This window comes from Camelus bactrianus, chromosome 1 (genome assembly GCF_048773025.1).
Source record: "Camelus bactrianus isolate YW-2024 breed Bactrian camel chromosome 1, ASM4877302v1, whole genome shotgun sequence".
Classification (NCBI taxonomy): domain Eukaryota; kingdom Metazoa; phylum Chordata; class Mammalia; order Artiodactyla; family Camelidae; genus Camelus; species Camelus bactrianus.
In genome coordinates, this window is record NC_133539.1 from 95415979 (window position 1) to 95443093 (window position 27115).

Genomic DNA, 27115 nt, shown 5'->3' on the forward strand with positions numbered 1-27115 from the left:
TGCATTTTCTGGCGGATACTGAAACTGCAGGATATTTTTTTCTACACTTCTAAAAATACATACTGTTCTGAACTAATACGCCAAATCGGTAGCAAGACAACTTTTAAGGCTGTTTGGTTTGTACATGTCTCAAGTGTATCCTTTATACTTTATACCTACAGTATTCTCTCTCTCTCTCTTTTTAATTCTCAGATGCACGTGATACAGAGAAGCTGTCACAACAAAAAGAAAGAAAATAATGTCTCTTCTTGCTATTCAGAGAATATTTTTATTGCAGGAAGTAAAATATTTTATAGAGAATTTATGTTATATGTAAGTTATAAAACTTCTATCCCAAAGTATATGCCAAAAACAATTGAGTTTAAGATAGTTTCCTTCTTACAAAAGCACCTGCAAGTGTTTAATTTTCTCATGTGACATGAGATTATCCTTACAACTTCACCAGTTTCTAGACCATTTTAAGAAACTAATATGGTGGATAATAATTTGAGATGTTCTTTTCGTCTAAGAGATACGATCTGTCTTGCCCACTGAAGAGGCATCTGAAATCAAGGAGCGATCAAAGATGGAAAGTTCGTAGCTTTCTGATGGAACCTACCATAGAAGTTTAAGACAGGCTAATTTAGGAAATGATCTGTTATCAGCCAGAGCTAGTTTTTCCTACTTCCACACAGCTACAGAGCAGACCAAGCTTGTAGAAAGTGTGGAGGGGAATTGAGAACATTTTGACATTCGATCTTCTCTGCCCGGCTTCCTGTCTTCAACCCAGGATGTATCTGGGTGGACTTTGGGTTAGCAGTAAACATCTCAGGATGGAGGATGATTCATCAGTCCTTTCTGGATTCTGGCGATCCCCAGGCTTGCTGGTGTCCTTCCACCATATGGTGTGGAAGCTAGAATCCAGGAGTCTGAGGATTGTTAGATACAAAATGTAGCTTCTGGATACCCTAGAGGGGCGTGCAAGAAAAGCTAAGACTTCTCTGTGCTCAAGAGAAAGGGTGCAGAAGGTGGATGAGAGAGGGAGTAATCAGTGTAAACCTGGAGTTGGTTCCTTCAGCCAAGATGAGGGGTCTGGAGCAGCAAATGTGTGCACAGCTGTCCCTGCAGGCACTGCTGGAGAACGCAGTCGTCACAAAAGAATGTCAGTGTGAACTGCTCCGTGAAAGCTCAGCCACTAAATGGAGCAGCTTTTTCTGGGAGTGACTAGAATCAGGTAGGTTTCATTTTTGTCTTGTGGTTTTTACATCAACCAGAAAGAAGGCTTTTTTTTTTTTTTAAGTCTTTGAATAAAGAAAGTTAATTTATAGGGAAAAATAAAGATACATGTTTCCACACATGTTATTTGAGGAAGGTTAGTGGTGCCCAGGGGAGAGAAACCAGGATTCTTACCCAGGGCTTTCGTCCCAGAGCCAAGGGCAGGAAAGGTAAGGCAAATCCCATATTTTCCACCCCAAATTTTACCCATTTTCAGAGCTGAAGCTTCCAATAACTTAACTCCTGTTTCTATTTGTCTATATTCTCCATGTTGAATGACTTCATCTGTCAAACAAGTTACCTGTGTTGAGTGATAATTAATTCATATTTTCAAATTTTAAACTAAGGGATCTATAGCTTATTTTCAGTGCTTCTCATTAGCTTGAGTTGACTGACTCCTTCCAGGGCCAATGAAAACTATTTGTGTGAACATCTTTAGTCTGATCATGGCAGAGGAAAGATGATTTTCTCTTGGCAAATTGCTAAACTTGGAACTAAATTCCAACCACAGAGTGGCTAATATGAATTCTCATTTTGAATGTGAAGTAATGGTGCAGGGTGTCCGGGTTGGGAGTAACTCACCCAGGCTCATACACCTGGGAGATGGTGTGCAGTCAGAAGGGGGAGCGGTAAAGAGGATGGATTACTCGGGTTATAAATCATTAGACTTTGAATGTAAGAAAAGAAGAATTCAAAGGTGTATTTAAAACTTTGCAGAACCATCTTGCTTCTCCAAATACACATAAACTAAGCTAAAAGGTAGGAAACCTGTGAAACAATTGTTGCGGATATTTTTAATTCCGTTACTCTCTGTTCCCCATAAAATATCTCCTGTGACAAAATTTCTTTTCCGTAAAAACTTGTCTGTCTTTAAGTCAAAACTATGTTTCTCTCTCTCTTTTTTTAAAGAGCAGGTTTAAATTCACATACACATACCAAATTGAGAGAAACGTACAGAGACTGCCATCCACCTTCTCCCTACGTAGGCATAGCTTCTCCCGTTATCAGTATTGTTTGCAGAGTGGCACATTTGGTACCAAGGATGAACCTACACTGACATCATAATCACCCAAAAGTCCAGAGTTTACTTAAGGGTTCACTCTTGGCATCATATATTCTTTGGGCTTAAACAAATTATGACATGTACCCACCATTACAATATCATACAGAGTATTTCACTGCTTTAAAAAAATCCTCTGGGTTCTGCCTGTTCATCCTTCACCACCCTCTACCCCTGACAACCACTAAATTCTTTGTTGTCTCCATGCTTTTGCCTTTTCCAGAATGTCATATAGCTGGAACCATGCAGCATGTAGACTTTTCAGATTGGCTTCCTTCCCTTAGTAATATGCATTCAAGTTCCGTCCTTGTCTTTTCCTGGCTTGATAGCTCATTTCTTTTTTAGTATTGAATAATATTGCACTGTTTGGAATACATAGATGTCCCACGGTTTCTTTACCCATTCACCTACTAAAGGACATCTTGGTTGCTTCTGAGTTTCAGCAATTATGAATAAAGCAGTGAAAACATCTGTGTGCAGATTTTTGTGTGGACACAAGTTTTCTCTTCTTTTGGGTAAATACCAAAGAGCACAATTGCTGGTTAGATGGTAAGAGTATGTTTAGTTTTGTAAGAAACCACCATATTGCCTTCCAAAGTGGCTGTGCCATTTTGCGTTTCCATCAACAAAGAATGAGAGTTCCTTTTGTTCCCCTTTTACTTAATTTTTTTTTCCGAGTGTTATCACTGTAATGAAATAAATATAAGCATGAATCATATCGTCAACCACACTTTCACAAGCCCTAGCATTTGCCTGCCTTGCGATGAGGGAGACCTCCTCGTCAGTAAACTTGGAAACTAAGGGTATGATTGCAATTCTCTCCTTCAACCAGTGCACTTCATTCTTAGTTGCTGACTTAGAAAAGGAGTCACCCCTCTTCACAAGACAAGAGGGAAACCAGACTCCTAAGTGCTGAGCCTTTTCAAGTGGGATGCTGCCTTCCAGGCTCCTACTGTCAAAATCCTCAATAACCCTGATCTTCCCTGCGTGAGCACTGTTGTGGCACAGAAGAGATTCCTCACATTCTGCCCTTTGTCTGCCTTTCTGCTGGTGTGCTCTTGAACCAGAGTTGGTCTTTTCACTGGTAACACGTGACTGTGATCCAAAGCCACACAGCAAGACATGCAGAACTGACTGCTGCTTGAAATGCTTGTTTTGACTTGTTCTCTATCCCAAAGGACAGAGTAAATTCTGCACAAATGTCAAACACTGGTGATCTAATGATAAAAATAAGATTGGTCCACTTATTTTCACAATTAAAATCTAAATGCCTCTACTCAACGTCAACTTTCTTGTATATTTTTTCATTGTTCCTGATGAGATAAAATAGTTACTAATCAGCACAGGGAAATATATACAAGATCTTATGGTAGCTCACAGCAAAAAAAAAAAAAAAAAAGTGACAATGAATATACACATGTTCATGTAGAACTGAAAAATTGTGCTCTACACTGGAATTTGACACAACATTGTAAAATGACTATAACTCAATAAAAGATGTAAAAAAATAGTTACTAATCATAGCTAACATTTTGAACACTTGCTATGAGCCACAAACAGTACTAAGTACTTTATATTTATGTCATTCAACCTTCTTAACAATTTGATGAAGTGTTGGTGTCATTTTTATCTCATTTCCAGATGAAGAACCTGATGCAAAATAATGTTAACTTTTTTCCCCTAAATTTTAACCAGATGATTGAAAAGCAAGAATTTGAATCTAGGTAGACTCTAAACTCCTAAGTTTATGTTCTTAATCATTTATTAAATCATCTCTAGTCCCAGACTATTCTTAACTACTTGAATATAATTCAGGTAGTCCTCCAAGAATCAGGACTGTGATCTAAAATCACCTGTACTGAAATTATACGCATGACCATCTTTCATTAAAATTTTGTGTCTCTTCTCCAAAAACACTCCCTTGGAAAGCTCATACTCATCTTCCAAAGCTCCAGATCCCTTCCTCAGTAAAGCGTCCTTCTCCTCCTCCAGAAGTATTTGTTGCCCTGTCTTCTGTGCTTTCTTAGTAACTCATCCATACCTTGTGATAGACCTTAACGCTGTAATTACAAGACTTTTCTTTAAGGCAGCTGGGCTGTTCTGTTCCTTTGGTATCTGGTAGGTGCTATATTTTTCTGAGATAAACACATGGAAATTCTTCAAGCCAAGAAATATCATCCTTCTGAGAAGAAATTCAGAGAGAAGAATAGGTAGTGAATATACTTTCTGGAGCAAGAGGAAGAATAAATGCATATAATTTATATATAACTAAAAAGAGTTAAATCTCCAAGAGATAGAAGAAAGCTATTAAAGCCATATCTATTTCCTAACCTGCAGAAACATGCTTCCCACAAAATGCTCCACAAAAGAACAGAGTTCTCCAGAAGAACTTTCCACGCTTCAGAAGAACTGAGGATCTGCACAGTACTGTGCTCATCTTTAAGGTAAGGCCCTGGGTTGAGAGAACGTCCTAGATCACATCAAACAGCAACACTGACATCTGCTGGAAATGCACTCTGCCCACATTTTCTGCAGTTGGTTAAAAAGAAAAAAAAAAAAGTACACAGAAACAAAATGATAAGAAACTATCTGAAAAAAAAATGCAGAACCCAAACAAAGAGGGAAAAAAAATCAAGAAAATGTGCGCCTGAACAATCTTGGGCATTTCTTTCATTGGGAATATAATCTTGACAAACACATTTTTGGAGATAACCATGGCCATAGATTTGTGACCCTGGGTTACTAATTCTTACAGACATATCCTCTAGCTTGGCCCCCCAAAAGTGTTTTTAAAACAAAACATGCTACATGTCTCCGCAATGAATTTCTACCTCATGTTTCATAAATAGCGTGGTTCGTGCTCTCTGGGTCACAGCAAATACTGAATCATCCTCAACTGAGGCCACGCCTCAGCTTTCATGGATATGATTTTGGCAAATGGCTTGTTGCTGTGGTTTGTATTATGCTACCCATTCTCCGAAGTTTCCGTTCTGCTGTCTCACTTGTGATATTAGTTAGGTATTTGGGGAATAGTAAAACTGAAGAATAATATACTTTCCTCCTTTTATTTATTTATAAATTTTAAGTTAATCAGGTGTAAAGTATTTCTTTCTACACTTATTTTGCTTATTTATTAGAACTTTTTGGTAAGAGGAAAAATTTTGCAACTCACAAAAAAGATTACTTTGTTTTATTTTTCAGGAAAACTCCAAAACCTGTATGTTTAAAATTGTTACCTATAAGAATTAACTCCTAGCTTCCCAGCATGAGGCTTCCATGATGAGCTATGTTTATGTTTTCTCCTAAATCTACCTCATAGGTGTCCTTATGGGGGAAGTCAGGTATTTATTTTTTCCCTTTTTGCTTTTTGGCTTTTCATCTCTTTATTTTGAAATATGATAAGTATACAGAAAAGGCATATAAAACACAAATGTACAGCTTAATGCATTATAATAAAATGAGCACTCATCATAGTCCACACCCTTGCTTTTCTTTGCTTTTGAACCCTTAAGTTTACCTTTCTAGATTCCACAGCATTGCTGGGATTTTAATTTTATATAAATGGGTCATACATAGTGCATGTTTTCGTTTATTTTTGGCTTCATTCAGTCAACATTCTGATTTTCATGTGTGTTGTTGCATGTAGCCGTGATTTGTTTATCTTTATTGTTCAATGTTATTCCATTTTACAAATGTATCACCAATTGCTCATCCAGTCTTTTGTTAATGGGTCATTATTTGGGTCATAATTTGGGGATATTTGGGTCATTTCTGGTTTGGGGCTGTTTCTAGTTCTAATTCTCATCCCCCAACCACCACCTCTGGCAACTCCCAAGCTGTTCTCTGTATCTATGAGTTTTGTTTTATTTTTAGATTCCGCATATAAATGAAATCATTGTCTTTTTCTGTCTTGTTTCTTTTAGCTTAATGCCCTCAAGGTCCATCCATGTTATTTGCATGTTACTGCAAATGGCAGGGTTTCATTCTTCTTATGGCTGAATTATAGATCTATATATGTTCACATTTTCTTTATCCCTTCATCCATCGATGGACACGTGTTGTGTCCATGTCTTGGCTATTGTAAACATGCTGCAATGAACATGGAGATGCAGATATCTTTTCAAGTTACTCCTTTTGTTTCCTTCCGAGAAATGGAAGTGGAATTGCTGGATTGTATGGTGAGTTCTATTTTTAATTTGTTGAGGAAACTTTATACTGTTTTTTCATAGTGGCTGCACTGATTTACATTCCCACCAGCACTTCACAAGGGTTCCCTTTTCTCCACATCCTGACCATCACTTATCAGTTGTCATTTTGGTAACAGCCATTCTGACAGTTGTGAGGAGAGATCTCCTTGCTGTCTTGATTTGCACCTCCCTGATGATTAGTGATGTAGAGCACCTTTTCATGAACCTGTTGGTCATCTGTATGTCTTCATCAGAAACATGTCTATTCAGATCCACTGCCTATTTCTAAATGGGATTGTTTTGGCTTTTTGCTACTGAGTTGTATGAATTCTTGGCTATTAACATATTTTGGCTATTAACTCTTCACCAGATGGGGTCCCACTGCTTGAAGACTTAAGTGCTGGCTGGGGTGAAAGAAGGGAGGATGAGGACCTGAGCTAGCTACCGCTGCTGGAAGAGTGGGGAGGCCCACTGTAGGAGGCCCAGCAGCCCAGGGCCTGGCCAGAGAGTTCCTGGCTGCTGTGGAGTTGAACCTAAGCCCACCCCCACCCCAGAAGAGTGGCTGGAGTGGCTGGATATCCTGAAGAACCAGCTCTGGAGGAAGAAGACATTGTTCCCAGGCCTGCCCTCCTCCAACCATCCGGCCAAGGACCAGGTCACCGTGCAGCTGCAGATGTCACTGGAGAATGGCATGCAGGTGAAGGAGGAGGGAAGCTGGGCAACTTCGATGTTATCCTGGCTCAGATCTCAGGGTCCCGCTTGCGGACATGGAATAGATGGCTATGATCACTGCTAATTCCAAGTAGAGCTGCGAACCCCAGCGCAGGAACCCGCACCTCCCCCAGCACAGCTCTATACCTGGAAGTGACCCTGAGGACCGCTGCGGACGGGCTGACCTGGAGATACTCACTGGCCAGGAACTGGCCAGCTGAGAGCAGGAGTGTGGCAATGCCTGCCACCCGCAGACCACTAACCCTTACATCACCCCCAGCACCAAAGTGGACATGACATTTGAGGAGCAGGAGCAGCTCCTGCAGCTGAAGATGAAGTATCTGAGCGACCCGGCAGCCTCGCAGCTGGAGCTGGACCGCTGTGCCGCCCTGCGCACCCACAGCCTCCTGCTCCAGCAGCTGCGGGATGACATCAAGGCGCCCTTCTGCAAGCCCAGCCAGGTGAGCACAGCCCGGCCATCCTTATCCTGAGGGAGGCCCTGAAGCTGGAACCTTCCAACAAGACCATCCACACCAAGCTAGTGAAGAAACAGGCAGCCCAGCAGAGCATGAGACCCCGCTGTAGCCAGGAACGCTGGGCAACCCCAGCCCTCTGACCACCACGTGTCCTGGTAAGGGTGCCTGGTCCGTCTGGTGGAAGAGGCTTTTGGGGACAACTGCTGTTGCTCTTGGGGGCGTGGCTCTCTGTAGTCATTGTGCCCAGAACTGACTGCCCAGGTGACAGCCACCTACCGCCACCTCCTTGCACGGTGGACCCCACCCCATTCTCCCTAACTCTCCCCAGCTCCCTGTCCAGGCCCCCTCTGACCTGGCCCCCTCCTCCAGGTGAGGCACAGCAAAGTTTGGGGGTCCCCTGGCTCAGAGCACAGAAGGGACTAAGACCTATAGGAGGAAAGTGAGGCAGGGTGGGGCCTCACAGCAGCCTTGGGGGGAGGGGACCCTCATCCCTCCAGACCCAATTTCCACCCCCCGCCAGCTCTCCTGGGTGAGGTCTCAGCAGGGGCAGACCTCAGTTTCTCCTTCCCAGCAGGCCTGGGGGCAGCGCTTCCCACACCCTATCCCCATCCAAGTGTCAGCCCCTGCTGCCCACCTGCTGCGCTCTGTCCAGACTCCCCCACACTCCCCTCACTTTTCCCCCACACACGGGGAGATAAAGTCTCTTCCACCACAGCAAACAAACAAACAAACAAGGCAGCCCTATTACAGCCGGACGCAGGGCTTCTTTAATAGGCCACTTTGGGTTGGTGTCTCCCTGTTGGCCGGGCTGGAACTCCAGAGCTTTCCTGGAATGGTGCTGTGGTCTGCAAAACCTCCTCCCCTCCCCTTGTCCCTCCCCACTTCCCTTCACAGGTGTCAGATCCGCAGGACAGTCTGTGGCTCGGCCCAGTCTCTGGCTCCCTCCTGGTAAGTCTCCTGCATGTTTGCTCCCTCTTGGCCTCGGTTTCCTAGAAGGCCCTGAGAACTCATTATCCTAATTCTAACCGTCATGATGTCTCATCACCAATAGATGGTTTTCCTCTTTTTATAATTTTGCCTTCACCAATCCTCTGCCAGTGGCAACCAGGATGCTCTTTCTGACCATCGTGAAAGTCCAAACACTTCACTGCGGCCCCTGGGGTCACGTGCCAACCTCTCTCTCCCGTCCACCCCTCTCTGCCTCACACCGCAGGTGGTGATGACTTAGGTCTGTCGAAGACTTCCACTCTTGCCTCGCGCTCCTCTCCCCCGTGCCTGAGCTGAGGCGCCCTTTCTGCCTGGGATGCGCTTCCCGCCTCTTTGCTTAGACACAACAGCTCATCTGCTGGCGCCTCTCCAGGAGAATTTCCCAGAACACCCAAGCCAGACATTGTGCCTGGTGCCACCAGTCACCCTGTCTGTCCCCGGAGTGCTTCTAGGTCTTACGTTTGCCTTTGTACCTCCCCCCGCCACCCCACACGGGGGGGGGACTGTGACACCCATCAGGGCAGGAACAGCGCCTTCCCCGCCTGTCTCCACATGCTCAGTGCTGGCGCGTGCTTGGCCCAGAGTGATCATTCAATAAATATTTGTTTTGTAATTGAAAACGTTCAACCCTAGCAATTCATTCATCTACCATCTTTAGAAACTCTTAAAATACAAAGTAGGTGATTAGTTTGTTCAAGTGTTTTGCAGTTACTAGACGCCACGTTATTTGTCATTCAGGGATGGACACAGAGACTGCCCAGAGTTTTCGTCCTTTGGGGGTTATGAGAACCTCCACCAGAGGGTGAGCCAGGGGAGGAAGATAAGATCAAAGTATAACCAATCCATTTCTTATGGATAAGGATGCTGGGGAAAACAAAGCAAATGTTAAGACTAATGAGTAAATTGAGGTTTGAATTCTGCAGACATCTGGTTTACTCATTCACCCTTATCTATTTGTATTTGAAGTAAGACTAACATAACCTAACTCCTGCCTTTCGGAATTTTGGAAAAATGCAAAGAGATAAGCACTTTAATTATTTCTCTTCTATTTATTTTAAAATATTGTAACCATTTACCCATGCACACGGTGGGTATGCACTTGATATTGACAAACCAGAGAATTAAAAGGATACCCACATTTATACCAGCACATCAAGCAATTCAAGTCAGAGGAATAGTATCCTTTTGTGGGTGTTCATCACGCATGTTTTGGGTGATTATCACATTTGCGATTTAGCAAACTTAAGGTTTGGGTATTGTGTACTTACGGAAGGCAAATAGTAGTAGTAGTCTTTCTCCTATGGGCATGAGAAAGCTTGTAGAAAGGTGCGCTTTTTAGAAAGTGGGAAAACTGTAAAATTGGGGAAGTTCGGGTTCCACAGACTCACCTGGGCCGTTTCTTGGCCGTTGCTCCTTAGAGATCAGCACCCTCTCCCCCTCCTTCCCCAGCGCAGTCTGTGTGGTCCTCCAGTGCAGCAACATCAGTCTGAGTTGCAGCTTGTTGTTGGCACATGTCTTGCCAACTCTTCTTCGGGGTCTTTGAGCTTGGAGACTGATTCAGATCAATTGTAATGTTCTCAACATCTACCACGATGCAGGGCCCAGATTCACATCCTCTAAATTCTTACAAAAGAAAGAACAAGAAAAACAAAGATGAAAGAAGGATGGGAGAGATAGAGGAAAGAAATAAAATAACATGAATTTAAGTCATTTTCACATAACGTCTCTTAAAGGCTTTAAATCTCATTAACCATGGAATGAAAAATTTCATCTCTTATTCAGGGATTGTTAACTCAAAGTGAAAAGATGGGAAGATTATAGGGGAACAAACTGGCTTCCCAGACCCTTTTAAGTCACATCAGATGAAACAAGGAGGGTTCTGCTGGGAGCCCAGAGAGCCAAAAATAGTGATCGGAGCTCAGCGCCTGGTGAAATAATATAAAGGGAACAGAGAGGAAGAAAAAGAACCAGCTAATTAAAACAATAAGATAAATATATTAAAAAGTATCAGGCTGTAAGTGGATATTCTGTACAAATCCATTTCCACTGCAGTTCTTATAATTTGTTCACAAATAAATGGCTTATGTTCCTCCTATGCTCCGCTGTGGATGCTAATTAACACGGGCTTGAGATGCCTGGGAAAGAAACAAAAACATAAAACCGGTTCTGCCAATGATAGGGAAACGTGTCTGCACGCAAGTCTACAGACTTAGGGACAGTCTCATGGCCGTACAAAGACTGTGAAGGTATGTTCTCTTTTCACCACAGACTCCTTGTAAGAATACGTTCATAAGCTATACCACGCCTACCAGAACCTTCCTTCTGCATTCTCCTCTCCATAGACAAGGAGTTAAGCAATCACAATTTGGTATTCAAGGATGGAAGAAAGTTTTAATCCAATACATTCTAAATTACTCTCTTTTGTGGTAGAGTTCAAGGAGTTCAGAGTAGGTTGTGGCCTGGGAAATACCAGCTCATTTCTGCAGACAATTTTTCAAAAAATGGAAGACATTGAAATTCCATCAGTCTTTTTAGATACTCAGTGGTTGCACTGTTTTCATGGCCTGAAAAGGAGAGTTTGGTAGAATGTTCCTGATCTGCATTTCCAATCGAGGATAGGAGATACGTTTAATTAAAATTAACGGAAACAAACATTCAGCCAGCAACTCCTAAATACAAAGCTGGCGCTAGGCACTGAGGACCACACACAGACACGTAAGACTGGCTACTCCTGGTGAGAGAAACCTTCCTTTGGGCAGATTCAGATTTGTAAACAGCACACCTGGACCTTGCTAGCAAATCTTCCTAAGGTATGTTGCACACACTTAGTTGTCCTTTTCACTAAATTATAATAAATATATATGAGCCAATCTTAATGAGAGTATCCTGGGGGTGGGAGGGTGAGGAGACCACCTGAAAAATAGATTAATTAATTGATTGATTGAAGACAGAAATTTGTGCTATAAATTAAATGTAAACAGGGGATGATTTAATCACACAGAAACTAGTTACAATTTTAGAGAAGACCACAGATTATACTGAGAGGGGTTTTATTAACATCCTTCCACTGTTCTTCCCTAAAACAACGTAAATATTTCACTGATTTGGCAAGATACTTTATATAATTCTCAACTAACAGTGATAGATATGTGCATGTTTTAAAAGACATTTTAATATTCTGAATTTGGCAAACTGACTTGAATGTGTGACTGGTCTAAGAAACAATGTAAACAAATTCAAAATAAAAAATAAAGGAAAAGATATGAAGTAATTTAAATGAAAAGCAATAAATATTTACTGAAACACTCAGAAAATTTGAAAGCACAGAAAATTTTAAGTCTCCTATAATCCTACCACTAAAATTACTTTCCTAGGTAACTAAATCATTTTTGAAAAAACCCATTTTAAATACATAGCACTCTATAATACTTTGCTTACATTTCTTAGCTATTGAAACGAAGACTCCACTTGGTTTTTACTATTATGAAGAAATGTTACAATGAACATAAATATTTTTTCAATATTCAGATTACTTTTTAAGGATAAAATATGAGTTGCATAATGAATAGCATAGTCATATTACTGTATTCAGGAAGAGATGGTCATTTTCATTTACTCTTATTCTAAATTATTTTATGGTTCAATTAAAGGGCTTGGAGCAGGTGTGGGAGGTAGGAAATTCTAGATCAGCATGTGTCCAGTATCCTATACATCTTGTTTTAGTCATTACACTGTGAGGTTCTTGCTACTCAACCTTGTATCTCAGGCCTAGCGCGGTGCCTGGCATATAGCTAGATTCTTATAATGTGCGTTTATGGAGCTGAGTCAAGGCTAATTTCAGTATCTAAACTAAAGCTATGATGGTGTGATAAGGAGACATAATAGAGCCACTCAAGTGTAACTAGAAATATTTTGGTAAGTATCATAAAAATATTTAAAATACATTGTTTAATGGCACAATTTTCATGATAATTAATGCATCCATTCTATTATTTGATCTTGAACACAATTTAAGGAAACCGAGAATTCACAGTTAAGCTTAAGTGTGTCTAAACGGTCACTTTCAAATTGACGTGCGTTAGGTGGGGTCTGTGATCGTATCATGCTGAATCATGAAACAAAAATGTTTAGAGTGAGTCAGAAAACACTTGGATTCTATTTTTGAAATGTTCACTATATGTGCAGGAATGAGCAGGACTGTTGAGGTGGCAAATTACAGGAAGTTACAGTTGCACTGTTGAGCAGGAAAGACAGAACGAGAGACAACACAAATAGAGTATACACATGGCTGCTTTGAAAGGGGTCTGTAACCTAGGAACTAGGATGAAAAGTTAAAGATGAAGTGGAGTAATTTGAAAAAAATGGGTAAAAATAAAATAGCAATCATAGTTAACATGTATCAGTTGCTCGCTATACGCCAGGCACTGGTCTAAACATTATATATATTAACTCAGCCGTTGCCTTCATAGCAATTAAATCAGAACATCTGGTGGAAGGGACATTTTTTAATTATCCCTGAGATAATTAAGTCTGCTGCAAAGTCTGGGAAACATTCAACAACCCTGCGAGGGAAAAATTCTTGTTACTGTTTCTATCCGAGGGAAAAATTCTTGTTACTGTTTCTATCTTATTAAGGTGGAGACTGAGTCACAGAGAGGTAACATACTTGCTGAGGTTGAGGAGCTGAAAAGCTGAGACTTGAATACAGGTGGTCTGAGCCCAGAGCCCTTGATCTTAACCACTGGCAGTGCCACCCTCGTGCCTTCATGCCATTTTTAATGAGCAGCTTTGATTTTTATAAGTTAAAGGAAGTTTCCAATGCATGTCTTAAAAATAGTCATTTTAGGAGGTTATAATCTGTTCCTGTGGTTTGACCAGCATCTGTGATGTTGGTGTCCTGGGGCAGGACCGATCTCTACCAAGCACAAGGTTGTCAAAACTGCCCTTCTCTCTGCCTTGTTCCTTAACCCTCCAGATTTTATTACTTACATTTATCTTCAGAGTCCACACAAGCCCATGTCAGGGAATTCAAACACTGAGGTCCTTCTGTTACCAGAAAAAGGAAAATAGGAATTACCTCGGTTCTTACTCACCCGAAAAAAAGATTTCTTGATGAGAGACAGAATGCGTGATATAAGCAACATTTTTATTAGTGAAGTAAAAAACTAAAGGAACTCTTGAGAACTGGGAGCGGGGCAATCCCAGAGAGGAAGAATGGCGCCATTCCCTCGTTTTTCCTGTTTTTATATCCTGGCTTCTTGATTGACTGATTGATTGATTGATTGACAACTCAGGTTCCCTGTGCTCTGGTTGATTGACAGCTCAGGTTCCTTGTGTTCTGGATTGTTCCTTCCCCCTTCCCCTCTCTTTGCCCAGTGCTCATTTCTATCTAAACTACCTAACATTACCCCCTCTAGTCATAGTACCCCAAATCTTTGGGATGTAGAAGGGGACGACCGCTCTAGCTACTTCCTGCTGATCTGGGGAGATGATGGAGCACACTGGGGTCCCAGACTAGCTGGCTGTCACTGGGCAGGTGGTGAGTGAAGGGCTGGTGTCCATCGAGGGGCATGTATCAAAGCTGTCTTGGCTGATTGGTAGCTTACCTTGTTGTATAGCCATTTGAAGTTTGATTCTAGATGAGAAGAAACACATTTTATAAGAAGGTTGAAAAAATAGAGGTTCACTAATAATGCCTGATATTTAAGAAGCCGAGCATCTGAGAGCCAGAGTGTCCCTTGCCTTTTAAAAGGTCAGAAACTTGATGGTTAGCTTATGCTTGTATAGGGGACCCCAGAGTTAGCTTAAAAGCTTCCTCAGGAGAGCGGAGAGGGCTCCCAACACTCTTAGGCAGGAAGGCCAGCCTCAAGCAGTGGGATCTAGCCTCTTGGAGAGGTATCCCATAGGCTGCTGGGTAGGACCCAGCCGTTGCGTGAAGACCCCCAAGGCTATTCCTCCTCTCTCATGAACACAGAACTGGAAGGGCCTGTGGGATCTGGAAGCCCCAAGGCCGGGGATCTTACTAGGAGGTTTTTTAATTCTTCCATTGCTTCCTGTTGGGAAGGACCTCACTGGAGAGGTACTGAGTCATCCTTACCCTGTAAGCTGTCATGTAGAGGTTGGGCTATGGACCCATAGTTAGGGGTCCTAAGCCTACAGGAATCTGTTAGTCTGAGAAATGCCCTGAGCTGTTTTCAAGTAGAGGGATTAGGGAGTTGTAAGATTCCCTGAATTTGTTCAGGGGAAAGGCTTATGGTTTCCAGGAGTCAGACCAACTCCTAGATAAGTGACCTCTTGTTTGGCCATTTTGACCATGGACTTGGAAACTTTATATCCCCACTTGGCCAAGAAGTGAAGAGTTTGGATTGCATGTTGGATGGCCTGTTCTCGAGTATGGGAGCAGGTAAGTAAGTCACATATTGTTTCAATTAGGGAACCAGGTAGGATCTCTGAGGGAGGTGACAACCAGAGCAGCCATCTTTGCTCGCTCTGGGACGCCTTGATCCCAGACGGCAGGATTAATTTTATTCTCCCAGGTCTCTGGGTCTGGAGGTTTTTCTCCTTCCCCAGAGAGCAGTAAGAGTTGTAAAGAGGAGAACGTTTGGAGACTTTCTCCCAGGATAAATCGGGTTCCCAACTTGTAAAGAAGATCTCAGCCTCAAGAGGACCTAGGACGTGCTGGCACACATGAGAAAGAACATGCACATGCGAGTTCGTCCTGTAAACAACAAAGGAGGTGAGTAAAGAACCTTAAGGTTGGTCTACCTGTGACTCCCATGATGGGACAGAATCTAGAGAAGAAGGGTCTGGAGAAAGATTTTAGGACAGAGTAGGTGGTCCCGGTATCCATAACAGAGTGATTGTCCTACCTGCCACATGCACTTGTCCCCGTGGCTCCAGCCCAGTGATGACGATGTCTTGTGTTGGGGCTGACTGGAGGGGGCTCCTTCAGTCCCGGACAATCATTTGCAGGTCGGTTATCCCCTACGGGCCATTTGGCTTGAGGGTCAGAGGGCCGCCCAATGACCTTGCTTGTTACACCGAAAGCAGGCAAATCTTGAAAATTTGTCCTTATGGGGACCTTTCTTGGCCCACTGACCAGGTCAGAGGCAGAAGTATTGATCATCAGGCTTGTCTCAGGCTGCTGGGGGTGGAGGATTTATGGATGGCGGCTGTCCTCAAAGGGCTGTAATCATTTGGGCCTGTCTGGCCTCTTTCCTTCTTTCCTTCTCCTGAGCCTTGGCCTATTGAACCTGATCTCAATTTAAGGAAAAAAAAACAAAAAAACAAAAAACCCATTGACAGCAATGGTTAGCATTTGTCAAGGATTACTCTGGGTTCCTGGATTGTCTTTTGGAATTTTTGTTGAACACTGGGGGCAGATTGGGTGAGAAATTTATCCTTTAAGATGATTTGTGGCTGCTGCCCGCTCTCTCTCCCTCTTCGGAGACGGCCCGCACTCTGTCTACAGAGTATGTACCTACTTTTACTCTAATCTGAGCACCCAACCCCCACACCTCGTGACCATTCTCTTGCCTCTTGATGGATCTCTAAATAAATCTACCTTTACTCAACTGTGGCTCTCTCTTGAATTCTTTGACAACTGCGCGAAGCCAAGGACCCACACTTGGCGGGGCACATCCCAGGGACTTCCCCAAGGCCTGGGACACGGCCCTCCTCACGCCTCGCATCCGTTTTCCTGCATCATATCTTCGGCACCCAATGTGGGGCATTTATGTAAAGAAATGGGGCTCAAAGGGCATAATCTCAACCCACCTATTGGTCTACGGCTCCCCTCTCTTCGAAGGGTGGCAGAGGGTTTCTCCCATGCCCTGCAGATTCAAGTGGCCCTTTAGGTGGGGGCTGACGCTGCCTGCAGGATCTGGCAGAGACCAGCTCTCTAGCCGTGAAGGAGACCACGGAGCCCAAGGCTTTTCTCCCCTTGATCTTTTCTCATTCTCTCCTCTATCGCTCTCTTTGGACTCGAGAAGATCCACCAAGGAGACCACTAGGACATCCAAACTAAGACCACGTGGCAAGTAATTGGCAACCTGACTGGGCGAGATTCCCCTCCTTGCTTCCTTGAGCCCAATTCCTCTTCTCTGCACAGTCTTGGTCCGGTTCCGGGACGCCAGAACTGTGAAAGGGGGCCCAAACTAGGGGGCTCTGGGAGCTCCCCTTTAAACATTTGCAGCCTGGCCCTCCCCGGTGCCCTCGGGGCGCACTGCCTCATTGCATCCGTAGGCGGGAATTGCAGGCAGGCACTCCCCTTGCGGATCGCAGTTTCCAGCACCCCTTGATGGGGTCGCAGGCTTTAGTACCCCTGAGTGGGAGTCGCAGGCGGACACTTCCTTTATGGGTCATGGTTTTGGCACCCCTGCTGGGGTCACGGTTTTGTTACACCACCGAGTGGGCATCGCAGGCAGGCACTCCCTCAGAGGGCTGAAGGATCTCTATTCCAGGAAGCATTGTGGCTGTAGCATTCCCATTGTGCCCTAGATTTCTATCTTTCAAAGCTATTTTGTTTCCCCTTTCAAAGAAGGTAACAGGCTTAATTGACTAGAGACCTAGGCCTCCTCCTTCCCTCTAAGGGATTTAGACCCTGGGGCTCTAGTCACCTTTTCTCCTGTTGGCCCTTACTCTCTGACTAGTCCAAAGGAGCCGCCTCAGGCCCACAGGCAGGACATCCTAACCAAGATGGACAACAAGTATCCCAAAGGACTCCCCTTTAGGATACATATTCATAAACTGGGAAAAGTTTAAACAGGATAGTTTGAGGAAAAAGGAGTTAGTTTTTCTTTGTAATAGTACATGACCCCTATACAAACTAGGGGACCAAGAGGTCTGGCCAAAGAATGGGTCATTAAATTACAATTCCATCTTATAGCTAGACCTGTTTTGTAAAAGAGGAGGTAAATGGAGGGACGTCCCATACTTCCAAATGTTTCTGGCCATGTCCCAAGACCCAGGTCTAGGAAGCTCCTGCAGGCATGCCTGGCTCAAGTGCCCTTCAAAGCGTCTCCCGTGACAGGAGCTCGATGTTTTAGATGACTCTTTATAGGTCCACCTCCCCGAGTTCCACAGCCAGGAACTTTTACTTCCCTCGACTCTGAGGGGGGGATTGTCTTCCCAATCATCTACCCCTAAGGCCCCTTCTGGGCAGGTAGGGACCCCAGGTCCCCATGAATCAGCTCATGGATCTGGCGTTTAAAGTATTTAACAATAGAGACAGGGCTGAAGAGGCAAAAAGGATCCAGAATGCCTACATCAGAGCCACTATCTTGCCAAAAAGGGACCTGTTTTAAGTACAGCCAGGAGGGCCACTGGAAAAGCAAATGCCCCATGTATGGGAAAAGTCCACCAGGACCCTGCCCCACACACAAACAAAAAGGCCACTGGAAGCGGGACTGCCCCCAGTTCCAAAGGGGGCTTGCAGCTCCCAAACCAATGACAGCTGAGATGACTAAATACTGACGGGGCCGGGACCCTCCCTGGCTCCCACAGGACACCAGGTCATTTCTCCGGCAGAGCCTTGGGTAACCCTTGACGTGGCAGGTAGAGAAGTTGTCTTCTTATTAGGTAAGGGAGCCACCTACTCTGTGCTGACTGATTTCCCTGGACCCTTGTCCTCCCAATCCTGTGTAATAACGGGGATCAATAGAAGGCCCCAAACAAGGTGCTTACTAAAAATTCACTTTTACACAGGAGTTTTTGCTGGTGGCTGAGTGCCCTATCCCCTCATTGGGAAGGGACGTACTTGCTCAGTAAACCCCAAGATATAATCCAATTCAAAGACCCTTACATGAAAGACAATGCACCCCCAAAAATGTCTACTCTTGGCTTTGGGAGCCTGCCTCAGTCCCAAGCCAGAAGAGGTCTTCCTTCCACCCCATACTGATTCTCAGGTAAACCCTGCTATCTGGGAAGCTGAGGTCCCTGACGGAGCTACTACTGTCAGGTTACCACCAGAAATGGGACCACGTGAGGCCACAGGCCAGCCTCTTCATATCAAAGGCCAAACCAAGAGCCTTAATGAAAAAAACTCTCAAACCCAGGAAGGCTCCTCAAAAGTGTTCATAAATAGATGGCCAAATGGGAGGCCATCAGTTGGACTAAACTGACCATAGCTGATATTCGGAGCCTAATAAAAATTTTTTGGAAAAGTCTCCCCTAAGCTAAATGAGAAAAAACAAAACTGTCTTTGTTTTACAAATCTAGTCTTTACAGGACCAGATGTGGCTCCAGAAGGGATACAAAGCCCACTAACCCTTCTACCATTCCCCAAACCTCCCCTGTGTATTTATCTTCAGAGACAAGTGTTTAAAAAAAAAAAAAAAAACAACTTTTTTTCTGGCCTTTAAAAAACAGTTTCCTAGGAGAAACTTGCCTTCCTATGCCTTTGAGATACAAATATTCTACCTTGTCTTCTTCAGGAACTCTGATCTCACCATCTTTTTAAAATACAAATTTCAAAAAAAGTGGGGGGGGGGATAAATAATTTGGAACTTAATTTGCTGAGGACGAGTAAAAATTTTATCTCTTTTTCATAAATATTAGTAAAACGGCTTAGCCATCTAGATGGGCAACTTTGATTTGTTCTGCCAAAAACCCCAGTTTAAATCCAACCTCTTTTGGAGCCAGTGCGTTTTACTTTGTTATATCTGATTCATGACTGAAATTTTTAAATGAAAACTATAAGGAGTCCAGTCTGTATGTCATAGATGTATGGTATTGGCACAATTAAATGGTAGAAGAGCTCTTTAATTGGCTGAAAAGAAATTAAGTACTTATGTAAATACTCAAACATAGAGAAAACTGGCCAAAGTAAGTTTCAGGTTCACGTTATCTAAAAAGTATTCAGTACTGGTATTGGTACTGAAGCTAGCTTAAGCTTGTTGGTTTGATTAATGTAAACATGTCTTTAGAGACATCAGTGTTAAGGGTAATACTTCAGTTGTGCCTAGGCCTGTTGCCCCCCATCTGTAGCAAGCCAAACAGCCCAGAGACAAGGTCTTGGGGCTTAGAAGAAAAGAAGCAATTTTATTGCTTTGCTGGGCAAAGGGGACTCACAGGAGGCTAGTGCCTTCAAAACTGAACCCACCTTGGGGATGGGGTGGGGTTGTTATATAGCTCAAACAATAAAGCATTGATAACAAGCAACAGAATCATTTTCTCATCAGAAGACTTAGAGTGGTGACATGATGCCTCCAGGCAACCAGTTCTATAGAGGCCAGTGGTTAGATCTCTTTATCTCATAAGCACTCAAGGTGTGGTCTTCCTGGTAATTCAGGCTATTTTGTAAGGTTACAGTCCTGTGACCTTCTCCTTGGAGAAGAACTCAGAGACCAAGCTTGATTATTACTTTCAATGACTGGAATAAAGTAGAAATAGTAAGACCAATAGCTTTAGTTTTAACAATGGGCCCGTAACTGTGAGTAGCAACTAGTCAGTTGACCGTTTTAAGGGCAAGCATAAGAATGAGCAATCTGTGAGCATGAGTGTGGCCGTTTTATTAATCCTCCTTTAGGCTTACTAGAGGTCAAGCAAAAGTTTATTATACCTGTTACAAATTTGTCAACAACAAAAAAAAGTAACTCAATGTAAAAATACTTTCAAAAACTAAACAAAATAAGAGATTTGGGGTAAATTCTATAGGAGTTTTATTTTGAAAGTATGTACCTAAAATTGTCTCTCCAAATTTTGGTACTTAAAACTTAAAACTAAGTTAAAAAGTTCACTGGCTATCTGTGTATTTTATAGATTATTAAAACATTAATTGCTGGGCAGATCTAAATTTATCTACCTTTGCCTTAGAGAAAAAAAAACTAAAACATAAGTTTCCAGTCAGGAAATGTTGATAGGACAACCAATTCACAGTTGCTTGCTTCTTGGTTTTTGCCAGAAATTTAAAGGTTTTGAAAAATAAATAAATAAGTAAGTAAATAAATAAATAAATAAATAAAGGTTTTGAGGGTTAAAATTATAACATATGTAATTAAAGCTCCTAAAATAAGCATTTCTGTATACAGTGGGAAAGTAAGATGTATGTATTCGGTAAGAGTTTCATAAAAAACTACAAAAGAAGAAAAAGTTTCATACATAATCAGGATTTTAAATATCTAACAAATTCTAAAAGTTCTCTGTAGCCCCAGCTAACTTTAATATGCTTTAAAGAAAACCTGAGACATCTCAGATATTAAGTTAACTAGGATTATTTCATATGTTAAGTTAAATATAATCAGTCATGATTCCAGTCATTACAAATAAGTCTCTATCAATTACAGATATTTAACCATGCCTTTTAAGTCTTAATTTGTTACAGACTGTCAAGTTGTTACAAAGGTACTTCATCTTTTAAAAAATTCATCAGAAGTCAGTGGAAACAGTGGGTTACAACAGTCCCATGTCAAATGATGGCCCTTACCCTCAGCACTCTGGACACGAAAGCAAAAGGCTGTCCTGCCCCTGGGGCCCCTAGAGTAGGCATTCAGAGATTTTTTGCTCCCTGATAGGCAGGGTCAATGGCCCTCCTCAGCCTGGAAGTGGTTTCAGAAGATGGAACAACCTCCCTTTACAACCCCTTAAGAAGATTATGGGAGTAAAATCTCTGAGAGGGGAATGAGACAGGCAGGGGGCAGGGCACAGCCATTCAAGGAATAACACAGCAATTAACACAAGAATGGCGAAAGATTCAACCCCCAGGAGGCCTTGAGGCTCAAATAGTGGGAGATTTGACTTCTAGTAGAACTTGACCTTCATTACACGCCCATTGTAATATATTAGCATGGTGAACAACATGCCTACAGGCACCAAGACAGTCCCAAGGCCGCAGCCCCCTCTCTCCCTCTTCGGACGTGGCCTGCACACTGTATGGAGTGTGTACCTACTTTTACTCTACTCTGAGCACCCAACCCCCACACCTCTTGGCCATTCTTTTGTCTCTTGATGTATCTCTAAATAACTCTACCTGTACTGAAACAAACAAATCAAAAAGATAATTGGTCCCTCCTATTGATGCCAGTGGATCCAACCAGTGTTCCAGGTTCTTGACCCATCCCAGAAAGAATTCAGAGACAAGGTGTAGAGGTTAAAAAGAAAAGTAAAGTGAGGGTTTATTAAAGGATGGGTAGTACACTCTCCAGGGGAGAGCAGGCAGGCTCAGCTCAGTGGCTGCCCTGAGTTTCTTTGGCAAGTTAGTTACATAGGGTGTAAAAATGAATGGGTGGAATATTCATTGAGGAGGGAAGGGCTTGGGGTCATATTTTCTGATTATCACCCCAACTCCACCTTCCTGAAAGGAGGAGGGATTTTTGTCCTTATTTAGTCTGGATCAGAAGTGTCATGGCCTAGGTGTGTGATGGGTACTTCTGACCTGTAAGCTAATTTTATTGAAATGAGTGCATAATGAGCAGAAGTTACATTTGGACACTGGAAATTCCTGCCTTTCTGATGTGTCTTTGTTGGTCTCCAGGCCAAAAGGTGTGGCTTTTTATCAGCCCAAAGAGTCCTGCTTTTCTTTCTCTGCCCAGGGACCCCTGGTGCTTATGTATGTTTCCTGCATTTGGCTTGTGCCCCTCCTTTCTGCCCAATTCCTGCCATTTGGTCTGTGTCCCCCTTTCTCTGCTCATATCTAGCTATCTGCCTGCTCTAACACTATGAGCTGAGGTCTCAGACAGGCCTAGAGGTGGATGTACACCAATATAATATACGTAATTTATATGTATATATATCATATTATATATGCATATTATATGTATATATTTTATAATATATGTATATATTATATAATGTAGATATTATATACATACATATTCAGACATATGTATATATTATATATATCCATACACTGACATGTATGGATATACAAATATATAATGTACATATTGTATATCTATATATTGAATGTATATATACATATATATTATATAATATACATATTATATATATACATATCCATGCACAGACATGTGTATATATATGTTATATATATATATCCAATGACATGCATATGGATATACACATATAATAAATATATCTGTATATGTTATATATGTATATATAAATATATAATGCATACTATACATATTATATATATATACATATTCATACACAGACCTGTGTAATTATGTCCCCTTGTATAATAGACGCATGATACGAGTGCATTTCACCTCCACCCAGGCATGTGCATAGAGAGGCTTCCAGTCTCATAGACACATGATAAGGGTGCTCTGGGCCTCCACCCCCAGGCCTGGGCATGGAGGGGCTCCCTGTCTCGTAGAGACGTCTCATAAAGTCACTCCCAGGCCTTGTGACTGATTGATTGTTTTATTGACGACTCAGTTTCCCTACACTCTGGTTGATTGAAAACTCAGGTTTCTTGTGTTCTGGGTTTTTCCCTTCCCCTCCCTCTCCGTTGGCCCAGTCCTCATTTCTATCTAAGCTACCTAAGATTCCCCTCCCTAGTCATAGGACCCCAAATCTTGGGGACGTAGAAAGCGAGGACCGCTCTAGCTACTTCCTGCTGATCTGGGGAGATGATGGAGCTCATTGGGGTCGCAGACTAGCTGGCTGTCCTTGGGCAGGATGTGAGCAAAGGGTCGGTGTTCATCGAGGGGCTTGTATATAAGTGGTCTTGGCTGACTGGTTGATTACCTTCTTAATAATCATTTGAAGTTTATCTCTAGATGAAAAGAAACACTTCATAAGAAGGTTGAAAAGATAGAGGGCAAATATATAGAGTTAATCCTAGCCAAAGGACGAAAGGGGTCAACAAGGGTTTTTAAAAAAATTGATTTCTGTGCTTTCTGTTGGTTTCGATTTTAGAAAGCAGATGTGAAGAGTTAGTCCAGTGAACTAAAGGAGGAGTAAAAAGAGGGACCCTAATGTCAGAGACATTTCAAATTAGTATTAAAACAGTTTGGTGGGGGCCCTAAAAGAGAAAAGATTTGAACCAGGAGACATTGAAGAAAGAGGTTTATCTGTCAGGGATCCATAGTCCCCTAGGGCGATGTCACCAGTGTTGCTTGGAAAGCAGTCACAGATCACTAAGAGGTTCCCAGGAATATGTGGCTCCCATCGGTGAACCAGATCTCATCAGGGTTTTCCAGGGGTTGGTCAGTGAGATCTGTTCTAGCTCCTAGAGAAATGGATAGGGTTTCATGACATATATGAAAGGGAAGAGACTGGTCTGGTGGTGGTAATAGTGTAGCAGGGTTGAGTGTCCCACAAACGGAGACAGTGACATCTGGGTTTTCCAGTAATGATGCCTGATATTTAAGAAGCCGAGCATCTGAGAGCCAGAGTGTCCCTTGCCTTTTAAAAGGTCAGAAACTTGATGGTTAGCTTATGCTTGTATAGGGGACCCCAGAGTTAGCTTAAAAGCTTCCTCAGGAGAGCGGAGAGGGCTCCCAACACTCTTAGGCAGGAAGGCCAGCCTCAAGCAGTGGGATCTAGCCTCTTGGAGAGGTATCCCATAGGCTGCTGGGTAGGACCCAGCCGTTGCGTGAAGACCCCCAAGGCTATTCCTCCTCTCTCATGAACACAGAACTGGAAGGGCCTGTGGGATCTGGAAGCCCCAAGGCTGGGGATCTTACTAGGAGGTTTTTTAATTCTTCCATTGCTTCCTGTTGGGAAGGACCCCACTGGAGAGGTACTGAGTCACCCTTACCCCGTAAGCTGTCATGTAGAGGTTGGGCTATGGACCCATAGTTAGGGGTCCTAAGCCTACAGGAATCTGTTAGTCTGAGAAATGCCCTGAGCTGTTTTCAAGTAGAGGGATTAGGGAGTTGTAAGATTCCCTGAATTTGTTCAGGGGAAAGGCTTATGGTTTCCAGGAGTCAGACCAACTCCTAGATAAGTGACCTCTTGTTTGGCAAATCATTTTGACCTTGGACTTGGAAACTTTATACCCCCGCTAGGCCAAGAAGTGAAGAGTTTGGATTGCATGTTGGATGGCCTGTTCTCGAGTATGGGAGCAGGTAAGTAAGTCACATATTGTTTCAATTAGGGAACCAGGTAGGATCTCTGAGGGAGGTGACAACCAGAGCAGCCGTCTTTGCTCGCTCTGGGACGCCTTGATCCCAGACGGCAGGATTAATTTTATTCTCCCAGGTCTCTGGGTCTGGAGGTTTTTCTCCTTCCCCAGAGAGCAGTAAGAGTTGTAAAGAGGTGAACATTTGGAGACTTTCTCCCAGGATAACTCAGGTTCTCAACTTGTAAAGAAGATCTTGGCCTAAAGAGGGGCTAGGACATGCTGGCACACGTGAGAAAGAACATGCGCATGCGTGTTCATCCCATAAATAGCAAAGGGGAAAGTAAAGAATTTTAAGGTCGGTTTACCTGTGACTGACTCCCTTGATGGGACAGAATCTAGAGAAGGGTCTGGAGAAAGATGTTAGTACAGAGTAGGTGGTCCCGGTATCCAAAACAGAGTGATTGTCCTACCTGCCACATCCACTTGTCCCCGTGGCTCCAGCCCAGTGATGACGATGTCTTGCGTTGGGGCTGACTGGAGGGGGCTCCTTCAGTCCCGGACAACCATTTGCAGGTCGGTTATCCCCTACGGGCCATTTGGCTTGAGGGTCAGAGGGCCGCCCAATGACCTTGCTTTTTACACCGAAAGCAGGCAGATCTTGAAAATTTGTCCTTATGGGGACCTTTCTTGGCCCACTGACCAGGTCAGAGGCAGAAGTATTGATCATCAGGCTTGTCTCAGGCTGCTGGGGGCCGAGGATGTACGGACGGCGGCTGCCCTTGAAGGGCTGTAATCATTTGGACCTGTCTGTCCTCTTTCCTTCTTTCCTTCTCCTGAGCCTTGGCCTCTTGTACCTGATCTCAATTTACAAACAAAACAAAACAAAAACCCGTGGCAGCAATGGTTAGCATTTGTCAAGAGTTACTATGGGTTCCCAGATTGCCTTTTGGCATTTTCGTCTAATATCAGGGTCAGACTGAGTAAGAAATTTATCCTTTAAGATGATTTGTCCCTCATATGAGCGGAGGCCTAAGTGAGTATACTCAGTGGGTGTCTTCCGGATCCGCTCTGAAAAAGCGGGGTTTTCTCCGGGTGCCTGACTCACAGCTAACATCTTAGAATAGCTGGTAATTTTCTGTGCGGCTGCCTGGAGTCCTACCTTAACACAGATTAAAAAATGGTCTCTTTCCCACTTTTGGTTAAGGTCATTAAGATCCCATCGGGGCCCAGCTATTTCCCCCTTGGGGTATTTATCGTTAGACAGATGTAGGCTGTCTGCATATTTTCTGGCTTCTCTGAGAACCCTTCCTTTTCTATGTCAGATTAGGTTTGGCCAAGGATGATATTAACATCTTTCCAGGTGAGGTCATATGCCAGAGTGAGGTGCTGAAATGCCTCTCTGTTTTTATCTGGGTTCTCTGAATAGCTTCCCAGATCAGTCTTAATTTATCTCAGTTCTACCAGAGAGAACGGCTTATATAAGAATTGAGGACCAAATTCTCCACCTGTTTCTACCAGGAGGCAGGTCTTAGCTATCAAATGTAATGGAGGAGCTGAAGGCAGTGTATTTCCTGAGTATGAGGGAAATGAGGGGTATATGGTAGGGAGAGCAGGGCAGGGCGTAGGTTTAGGAGAGTCCCCCTCTCTAGGGGGTGTCAGGGACAGTAGGTTATTAACCATTACCTGAGTGGTTAACTTACATCCTTCTGGAAGATCATTGCTCTCCCTCAGTAAGTAAAAAATTTTAACATATCGTATCTCAGACCATATGGCTTGTCTCTTACAGGAGAGATCAAGCTGGAACGAGATAGTTGAGTTTATGCTCCCACTTATAGGCCATACTTCCTCGCAGGGAAGTCGCTATTGTGGCCAAGCAACATTACAAAGGAATGTAAGTGTTCTTCTTTTGAGAGTTTGTAGATCAAAACGGTCCCAGTTGGCCAATATGCAGCCCAAAGGAGTCCCAGCAGGGACAGACTCTTGGTTTCCCATCTGAAAAACAAGGGTAGGATGCAGGGGGGTTTCCAGAGCTTAGCGTCCTAAGGTGAAAAGCCCACGGACTAGGCTGACGTCTCAGCCTCTGTCCACAACCAAATGCATCCTAGAGGGTAGCCGTGAATCAGCAGTGCCTGGCGTCCTAGGGTCCTGATTCAGGGAGGGAAGCGACGTCTCAGCGTCCATTCCAGAAAGGGGGAAATGGCCACAGTCTCACTGTGTGCTGGGCGTCTCCGTGGTCTGATTGGAATGATCTCCTTTAGTTTAGCCAGTGGCTGGTCTCCCTACCACGCCTTGTGTTCTCAGTCCAGCTGCTGCAACCGGCCCCAGGAGCTTGTGCTCCGCTCGCTCGCCTTGGGGAGGGAGAGGGAAATGAAGGAGGAAAGATTAGGTTTAAGCATGCCATCCGAGTCACGGCACCAAAATTAATGTTACCAGGAAAAGGGAAACAAGACTTACCTCGGTTCTTAGT

The 27115-nt window shown here is 43.4% G+C and overlaps 1 pseudogene; it reads left to right on the top strand.

The window, feature by feature from the left end:
* Nucleotides 1–8247, top strand: part of LOC123615973 (peptidyl-prolyl cis-trans isomerase FKBP8-like) — a 59341-nt pseudogene extending 51094 nt beyond the window's left edge.
* Nucleotides 8248–27115: the final 18868 nt, after the last annotated feature.